Raw genomic sequence first — 9,937 nt, forward strand, 5'->3', positions numbered from 1 at the left:
AGAGGAGGAGGAGGAGGAGAAGAGAAGAAGAAGGAGGAGGAGGAGGAGGAGAAGAAGAAGAGAAGAAGAGAAGAAGAAGGAGGAGGAGGAGGAGGAGGAGAAGAAGAAGAAGAAGAGAAGAAGAAGAAGAAGAAGAGAAGAAGGAGAAGAGAAGAGAAGAGAAGAGGAGAAGAAGAGAAGAAGTAGAAGAAGAGAAGAAGAGGAGAAGAAGAGGAGGAGGAGGAGAAGAAGGAGGAGAAGAAGAGAACAAGAAGAAGAGGAGGAGGATGAGAGGAGAAGAAGAAGAGGAGGAGGAGAAGAGGAGAAGAAGAAGAGAAGAGGAGGAGGAGGAGGAGGAGGAGGAGGAGGAGGAGGAGTCCCCACCCCCCCCCCCCCCCACCCCCCCCCCCCCCCACCCCCCCCCCCCCCCACCCCCCCCCCCCCCCACCCCCCCCCCCCCCCACCCCCCCCCCCCCGAGGAGGAGGAGGAGGAGGAGGAGGAGGAGGAGGAAAGGATGGGCCAGCACAGAGCATGAAAATCAGCTTTTAACAGTGGCTACATTGCAAATGATGTTTCGCTTCTGTTGACAGGCACCCTGCTAATTATGAAAAGGCATGGCTGGGAAGCAGCCAGACCATTGGAAATAATTGGCTTCCAGTATTACTGCATTACTATCGATCCCCCCCTCCCCAAGTTCCACGTTGCAGCCTTTATGAATTTTCCCTCCAGTCAATCCTCGCAACAATCCAATTAGGGACAATTTTTTTTGGACTCAAGCAGAGGTTGGGAGCTGGGTCTCCTGGGGTTTCTGCACTGCCATTGGGCTGACCTTTGCGCCACACGGTCTCAAATGCCAAGAGCACAGTGGCGGAGCCATAATGAATCCTGTCGAAGTCGCAGCTGAAATACGACAGTGGGTTGACTCCCGTCCAAGTCACAGCTGAAATACGATGATAGGTTCTGAATTTTCCACGCAAGCTGGAAAGGTGAACCCTAGCATGGAGTTGGGATACTCATGCACACATGAAGTTGCCTTCTACTGAATTGGACCCTTGGTCTATCAAGGTCAGTATTGTCTACTCAGACTGGCAGCTGCTCTCCAGGGTCTCAGGAAGAGGTTCTTTAGATCACCTCCTGCCCTGTCCTTTTGACTGGAGATGCTGGGGCTTGAACCTGGGATCTTCTTGCATGCCAAGCAGATGCTTTACCACCGAGCCACAGCCCCTTCGTAGCTGCCTTGTACTGAGCCAGGCCATTGGTCTATCAAGATGGTTGTCTTTTCTTGACTGGTAGTGGCTCTCCAGGGTCTCATCAGCTACTATCAGATTCTTTTACCTGGCTATGCCATGAAGCTGATGACATGATGACCCTTAGCCTATTAAGGTCAATCTTGTCTACTCTGGTGGCCAGAAGCTGTCCAGGGTCTCAGATGGAGGTCTTTCACATCACCTCCTTCCCTGATCCTTCTAACTGGAAATGCTGGGGATCAAACTTGGGATTGTCGGCATGCCAAGCAGATGTTCTACCACTGAGCCATGGTCCTTCTCCCCAATGGAGCAATCAGACATCAAAGACAACTGAGAGGGACAAATCCCTTCTATATTTCTCACACTGCTGTCCTTCAAGTAGACTGGTGATTCAGGACCTGCTTTGCACACAGAAGGTGTTTGTTTCAACCTCTAAGAACATAAGAACATAAGAACAAGCCAGCTGGATCAGACCAGAGTCCATCTAGTCCAGCTCTCTGCTACTCGCAGTGGCCCACCAGGTGCCTTTGGGAGCTCACGTGCAGGATGTGAACGCAATGGCCTGCTGCTGCTGCTGCTCCCGATCACCTGGTCTGTTAAGGCATTTACAATCTCAGATCAAAGAGAATCAAGATTGGGAGCCATAAATCGACTTCTCCTCCATAAATCTGTCCAAGCCCCTGTTAAAGCTACCCAGGTTAGAGTATCAAGTACAGTACAGTTAGAGTACATTTAGAGTATCAAGTACAGATGTTGGAAAAGGCCTCTGAGAACCACTGGCTACATATCTGGCCCATGCTGACCAAGATGGACCAACAGCTTGACTTAGCATAGGGCAGTTTCTTAATGTTCAAATGGACTTCCCACACACAACTGGAATGCATGTCAGTGTAATTGTACAGATTTGTACGGCCCCGTGGCACATTTCTGGATTCCACAAATCTCTTGGAACAGCTCAGGTGCTTGGAGTCAAGACGACCAGCAAACCCACCACTGGATTTTGGCTATTTCCAGAGTGGAGCAGCACGTATAATAAGAAAGCCCATACTACTTCTATCCAAGATCTATTTAATGAACACAGTCGGTTATACGCTTCCTCGCTGTACGTGCTGTGTGAACGGAATGAGTACGATAAAACGTATGCAGCGCACAGAATCCAGATGAGGACAGAATTAGCACTTAAAGCTTCATACCTAGCTAGGGTTGAACTGAGTGGTAACTAGATGAGGCATCACCATATTCAAACTACACACACGTGTGGCTGCGTTAATTCCTTTCCCCTTCGCTGGTGTTATTTCTGTCACGTCTGCTCGCCCAGCAAATGTATTGATCAGCTCACTGGGATGTGAAATAGACACCCCGTCACTAAGACAGAATAGATTTTGTTTTCTCTCTCGTGGATAATTTGTTTTTGTTTTTCATCTTAGGCCGAGCCTAACATGAGCTGAAACGGGGCTTCTTATTTAACAGCAATCATCAATACAGATTTGCTGTTCTTGTTGCCAGAAGAAAGATGTCTGGGTGAAAAAAGCCATTATGCAAATAGTTCCTTGAGAAGAAAGCTCCTTAAACCATGAACGTTGGGCGCGTCGTATCCATCTTGAATATGTGGGCATTATCTGTGTCCTTGTAGCATCTCTATGCCTCATACAAAAGACAATTTATTATTTAATACTCACTCACATATATACGCACCCAAGGAACAGCTTCTGAAGGCTCTTGTCCGTCTGGTCTAGACGACATTATTTACCCTTCCGCACACTATACAATAAAATGTCAAGAGAAAGCCAAGGGGGGCCATGAAAGTGACTTACCATAGATACTCGCGTATAAGTTGAGTTTTTCAGCCCTGATGGACTAAGGATCTTGATGGACTAAGGATCTAATTTGATATACCGTATATACTCGTGTATAAGCCGAGGCACCTAATTTTACTGCCCAAACCTGGGAAAACTTATTGACCCGCTCGGCTTATACCCAAGTCACCATTTTCTATCCAACACAAGGAGGCTGGGGGCGGGGGCGGGACAACCTCCCTGCCGCCTGGAAGCTGTTTGTTGCTGCCCTCCTCCGAGGGTGAAGGGGGAATCCCGAGGCACCCTGGCTGGCTGGGCTTGGTCAAACCCCGGGAGCTCCTTATTTGGGCAGTGACATCAGGGGGAGTCACTGCTCAAATAAGGAGCTCCCTCTGCCTCCTGGCTTCCCACCCTCGGCTTATACCCGAGTCAATAAGTTTTCCCAGGTTTGGGCAGTAAAATTAGATGCCTCGGCTTATACACGAGTATATACGGTAAATCAAATTAGATCCTTAGTCCATCAAGATCATAATTGTTTACTCAGACTGGAAGTTAGCCTCAGGTCTTTTACTTCACCCCCTACCTGATCCTTTTACCCGGAGATGCCGGGGATTGAACCTGGGACATTCTGAATGCCAGGCAGATGCTCTACCACTGAGCCACGGCTCCTCCCTATCATCAATCCATCAAGATCAGCACTGTACACTAAGGCTGGCAGCAATTCTCCAGGGTCTCAGCCTGAGGTCTTCCTCATCATCTACTACCTGGTCCATTTTTCACTGGAGATACCGGGGATTGAACCTGGGAGGTTCTGCATGCCAGGCAGATGCTCTACCACTGAGCCACAACACCTCCCGTTCTTTCTATTAAACATATTCTTTCTATTATGTCCCACATAGGCCGCTGCGTTCGGTGGCGGCAGAGCCACCGAACATTGATACTATGACAAATGTTATCTCAACTAGAAAAAGGGCAGAGGCGTATCAATGGGAAATGGCACCCAGGGCCAACACCTGCCCCAAGCACCCCCTGCCCTCACCCCTCCCCACGCTCAGGGGCAGGGGCAGCTTGGACAGGCACTGCAGCGGCGCCTGTTGGAGCTGCACCCGGCCTCCCTGCAGGCCGCCTCCTCCCCTCCCCAGGTCCTCGGACAGTGTCCAAGACCTGGGGAGGGCAGGAGGTAGCCTACAGGGAGGCCGGGGGTGGCTCTGATGGGCGTTGTGGGGGAAGAAGGGAGTGGGGGCAATTTGGTGCCCCCTCCCACCATTGCACCCGGGGACATTTGATCCCCCCTGTTTCCATTGCAGATACGCCACTGGAAAAGGGTATCTACTGAGTTCTTCAGAAAGGCTATGACAGTGACGGTGAACCTTTTTGAGACCGAGTGCCCAAATTGCAACCCAAAACCCACTTACTTATCGCAAAGTGCCAACACGGCAATTTGTCCTGAATACTGAGGTTTTAGTTTAGAAAAAAACAGTTGGCTCCGAGGCGTGCATTACTCGGGAGTTCGCTTGGTGGTAGTCGGTGGCTTTGCTTTGAAGCAACCGTGCAACTCTTCCAACGGGTGAATCACGACCCTAGGAGGGTTTACTCAGAAGCAAGCCCCATTGCCAGCAACCGAGCTTACTCCCAGGTAAAGGATCGCGCTTTAGTTCTTCGCATGAAAATCAGTGGGGTTTAACAGTGCTTAACTGGGTTACCTACACTGCTTCCCCAAAACTAGGTCTTAGGTTTAATGCGAATAATCGAGCCCAGCGGCCCAGGCTAGCCTAGATGTTGGGGGGGGGGGGGGCGCACATTGGGCTCTGAGTGCCACCACTGGCACCCGTGCCATAGGTTCGCCACCACTGGGCTATGAGGAATATGTGGCATGAATAATGATTAACCGGAAGTGCCTTTTTCATGTTGTCTATGGCCATTCGGTTTGCTTCTGCCTTGGAATGAGAAATGACAGGAGATCAAGGTGGATTCAGAAAACAAGGAGGCCCTAGAGATTATACTGCAACTTTACAGTGATTACTGGAGACAGTATGATGTTGTCAGGGCCAGATTAAGCTAGTAGAGGGTCTGTAGAATTAGTTATAAAGGGGTCTTTCTTGCAAGCTTACGCAGCAGTGCAGCACACCCTCCAGCGGTGTAACAGCACACACTGCAGTGGTTTGGGGAGTGTGGAATCTAGCACAAAGGACACCGTGCCCGTGCGCATGACGCCACCTCATTTTGAGGACGTGTGCTGGGGATGAGAGCAAGAAACCACCAGCGATCCCAGGGACCAGGAGAAATATTGCTTTAAATAACTGGAAAATTAACATTGATAAATTTACAAGAAAAGTGGCCATACAATTACCGCCAAAATCAGCAACCAGTAAAAGCATTTGGGCAAAAACCAGCTAGCGCTGCAAGAGAAACCACATACCGACAGCGCTCAAAAGACAAGGATTCTGGTTTGGAAGTATAATTTAGGAGGAACTGTTCCCTGAAGACAGCAGACTCCACAAATTACAGAAGCTTTTAAAAACAGGTTGAGGCATGGTTGGTGGCTAAGAGTTGTTAATAGAGGAAGAAGAAGAAGAAGAAGAAGAAGAAGAAGAAGAAGAAGAAGAAGAAGAAGAAGAAGAAGAAGAAGAAGAAGAAGAAGAAGAAGAAGAAGAAGAAGAAGAAGAAGAGAAGAAGAAGAAGAAGAAGAAGAGTAGTAGCAGTAGTAGTAGTTTGGATTTATATACCCCCTTTCTCTCCTGTAAGGAGACTCAAAGAGGCTTACAATCTTCTTTCCCTCCCCCTCCCCCCACACAACAAACATCCTGTGAGGTTGGTGGGGCTGAGAGAGCTCCAAAGAACTGTGACTAGCCCAAGATCACCCAGCTGGGATTCGTTTAAAACATTTTGAGGCTGGAAATAAAAAGTGGGGGGGGGGGTGGGGGGAGAGAGAATGCAGAACTCCATGGAGGAAATGTTTTATTTCCTGTCTCAAAATGTTTAAAAAGGTTTGTGAGGAAAGCGACAGAGGTTTTGGGGGTACCCCTCGTTGGCCTCTGAGGTGCTACTGGACTCAAAAGTCACTCTTCTCATGCAAACCAAAGCGGGCACCCTCTGAATCTTTACTGAAAGATATTAAGCCAGCATCCTTAGAAGCACACAGATTCACCAGACAGACTCTTGTGTTGTTTGACTATTCCACGAAAACACTCGCTCCATCCCCAGCCATCAACCACCTGCTGCGATTCAACCCATGGGTTTCAACTGGTTTTATAAGACAGACGGCCCGTATTGTTCTGACAAGACGGCTGTGAACAAAAAACCACTCCTTACAAATGAAACTCTCAGGCTGCCTCTGGAAAAACAGGCCTGCTGGGAAGCCGCAAAATTGGGCTTCTCCATGGCAACGCCGGCAATCCCCTAGGTTGGCAGACGATTTTCTCGAGCACAACAGAAATCTTTTGCTGTGCTTCTCGCTCGCCCGCCTCCCTTCTGAGGTGAGATGTGTGAAAACAGGTAAGACAGCAGGGAAAATACAAACACAACGATAGGAGTGGGAGGGAGGGACTTCAGGTCTCCCACCCAGAGAAACAGAACTCACGAGCTCACGGCATGTTATTCTTTCATCTGAAAACAAAATTTTATCCCCCCCCCCCGAAAAAAAAGCTGAGCTTGAAAGAACCACTAGAGTTGCCCACAGATCTGGAGAAAAGTATCTTGCCCCTTTAAGGTGGGGCCTACAGCGGGAACATGGGCAGTGGAATTTTCCATTCTTTAACCTGGTCATCCCATTATTCCCATTAAAGGACAGATAACACACACACACAGGCGCCCGGTCTAAAGGCCAAAGGAGAAGGGAGGAGAGGCAGGGCCCAGGATGGAATCAGGGCCCTACCAGGATGGAAAAGGCAGCTTAGTTCCGGTTTCAGTGGGGGGCAATAGAACCGCGGCCAGCCCCTCCAAAAGCCCGGTGGAATAGCTCCGTCTTACAGGCCCTGCGGAATTCACCAAGGTCCCGCAGGGCCCGGACAGCTGGAGGTAGAGCATTGAGAAATGAATATGAATGAACTTTATACTATACCTTTTCCTGTTATCATTGCACTGATTTATGTCTATTGAATTGACTAATATAATTGTTATAGTTAATATAGCGTCATCATTGATTATGCTTCCTTGAGTTACGGCAAGTTTCTTGTTCGGGATTAGGCTATCCCGGTTCATTGATCGTTTCCTCTGGTTCACTTGCCGCGTTTTTTCCCAGCATTTTGCACAGTGTCAGGTGATCACAACAGAATGTGCCCACAACTCGTTGGGCGACCTGCACAGAATGGCGGGTGGGTGAATTCTCCCTGACAGCGGACGGCACAGACCTGAAAGGGAACAGGCGGAAGGGACGGAAATAAAGTGTCTCCTGCCTGTTGTGTTCAAGCGGGAGCACCTCCAACCCAGGATTGTGCAAAACAATGGTCGTTTCCCCACTCACAAGGATCCCCCCTATGCCGCGCGCCCGGGCGTCCCCACGACCCTGCGCAGTCATCAAAAGGCGCTGTTTTCTTCAGCGCCAGGGATGCCGCGCACTGAGGGGGCGTGACCGCGGCAGCATCGGGACGGCTTCGCTGTCGCCGCCCCTGTCGTGGGGAGTGCAGGGGGACCCCACGGTACTTGCAGAGAGTAGCACGAGGTTTAAGGTAAGTGTGGAAAGGCCCAATAACTGATTTAGCAATCCTGAATTGAGGGGAATAAAACGGGCCAAATTCGTTTTGGGAACAGGCCCTATGTGAAGTCCCCCCCACTAAACGGTTCACTTAGGAGCAGCAGTGGCGCAGGAGGTTAAGAGCTTGTGTATCTAATCTGGAGGAACCGGGTTTGATTCTCCGCTCTGCTGCCTGAGCTGTGGGCTAGTCACTGTGGGCTAGTCACAGCTTCTCGGAGCTCTCTCAGCCCCACGTACCTCACAGGGTGTTTGTTGTGAGGGGGGAAGGGCAAGGAGATGGTAAGCCCCTTTGAGTCTCCTGCAGGAGGGAAAGGGGGGATATAAATCCAAACTCCTCCTCCCCCTCCCCCTCCCCCTCCCCCTCCTCCTCCTCCTCCTCTTCTTCTTCTTCTTCTTCTTCTTCTTCTTCTTCTTCTTCTTCTTCTTAATGTATTGTCGAATGCTTTCACAGCCTAATTCAACTGGTTGTTGCAGGTTTTCCAGGCTGTGTGGCCGTGGTCTGGTAGATCTTGTGCCTAACGTTTCGCCTGCATCTGTGGCTGGCATCTTCAGAGGTGTATCACAGAGGGAAGTCTGGACGCAGTGTGTAACAGACTTCCCTCTGTGATATACCTCGGAAGATGCCAGCCACAAATGCAGGCAAAACATTAGGAATAAGATCTACCAGACCACGACCACACAGCCCAGAAAACCCACAACAACTGATTTACCTAATGTCCTACACCCATTATATTTGGCCTGTATCCACCATAGATCAGATCTCCAGGAGAAAATAGTCACTTTGGAAGGTCAACTTTATGACATTAAACCCCATTCATTCATTCATTCATTCATTCATTCATTCATTCATTCATTCATTCGATTTTTATACCACCCTATCCCCAGGGGGCTCCGGGCGGTGTACAATGTATAGTCGTGCCCCCCCCCCCCCATTAAACTCTGCTTTTCTCAGGCTTCACCCCCTAAATCCCTTATGTACTCTAAATCAGAAAGGCAGGTACCAGAACAGATAAGGTTTTCCATAGAGTTTCCACTGATTCCAAGATGTAGGAATGCAGCCAACATAATGTACCCCCATGTCCCTATTATCAATCCTCTCACCATTTGCCAATCAGCTTGGTAACTATACCAGAGTGTCTGTTCTGCAAGCAAGAACTTTAGTTGTCTGGAAGACAGGGATGCTTTCTCCTGTTTGCCTGAAATGTGACATAAAGGAGTCCCCTTGACTGAGAAAAATAATCTCCGACCATTTAATCCCAGTTGGATAAGGAGAAAGGGGTTACAGCCAGTGGTGGGATCCAAAAATTTTAGTAACAGGTTCCCATGGTGGTGGGATTCAAACTGTGGCGTAGCGCCAATGAGGCTGGGTGGGGCACGACAGGGGCGTGGCCGGGCATTCCTGGGGCGGGGCATTCCTGAGCGGGTCTGTGGCAAGGACGCAGCCGCTGCGCCGGTCCTTGGGCGGGAAACGAATGCACGCAGGCGCAGACTGCCACGCACACCGGTGCACCTCCTGCTAGACTGCTTCAAGTTCTGCGCGCTACTGCTGAGAGGAGGGGTGTAACTAAGGCAAAAATCACGAGGCAAAATCACCAATTAGGAACCCCCTCTCGGCACACACAAATAATTAGTCACCTACTCTCGGGAACCTGTGAGAACCTGCTGGATCCCACCTCTGGTTACAGCTGGAAATCTTTCCCGTTGAAACTGATGGAAACCAAAAAAAACCCCTTAAGTAATAAGGAAAACAGAAAAGTTTTTTTTTAAAAAAATATACAACTACAGTGCATTAAAAGGATAACAAAACACTCTTTTTGTGCACCATGTTGCTTAGTTCTGGTTAAAATGTAATAGAACTGGTATTGTTATTTTTCTTATTGTCCACTGGGTGGCAACATACATTCAAGAGAAAGCTTTTACAGTGGCTGATGGGGAAAAGTCGTCTCTGTTTTTATTCTAGCATCATGTTTTACAGCCTGAAGAAACAAAACTTATGGCGTTGAGGCAGGTTATCTGAAGAACCGCCTATTTGCCTAAGATAATCTGGGCAGCACGATCTCTCCATCCTATCTCTACATCTAGTAGGGACCCGGGAGGAGGAAGAGGAAGAGGAAGAGAAAGAGAAGGAGAAGGAGAAGGAGAAGGAGAAGGAGAAGGAGAAGGAGAAGGAGAAAGAGAAGGAGAAGGAGAAGGAGAAGGAGAAGGAGAAGGAGAAGGAGAA

General features: G+C 49.2%; 1 non-coding gene across 1 annotated transcript; it reads right to left on the reverse strand.

The window, feature by feature from the left end:
* Positions 1–3,803: 3,803 nt before the first annotated feature.
* On the reverse strand, positions 3,804–3,875 carry TRNAA-GGC. Its single transcript has one exon. It is a non-coding gene; the product is annotated as a tRNA-Ala (tRNA).
* Between the last annotated feature and the right edge of the window lie 6,062 nt (positions 3,876–9,937).

The sequence above is a fragment of the Sphaerodactylus townsendi genome, unplaced genomic scaffold, assembly GCF_021028975.2.
Source record: "Sphaerodactylus townsendi isolate TG3544 unplaced genomic scaffold, MPM_Stown_v2.3 scaffold_786, whole genome shotgun sequence".
NCBI classification, from domain to species: Eukaryota; Metazoa; Chordata; class Lepidosauria; order Squamata; family Sphaerodactylidae; genus Sphaerodactylus; species Sphaerodactylus townsendi.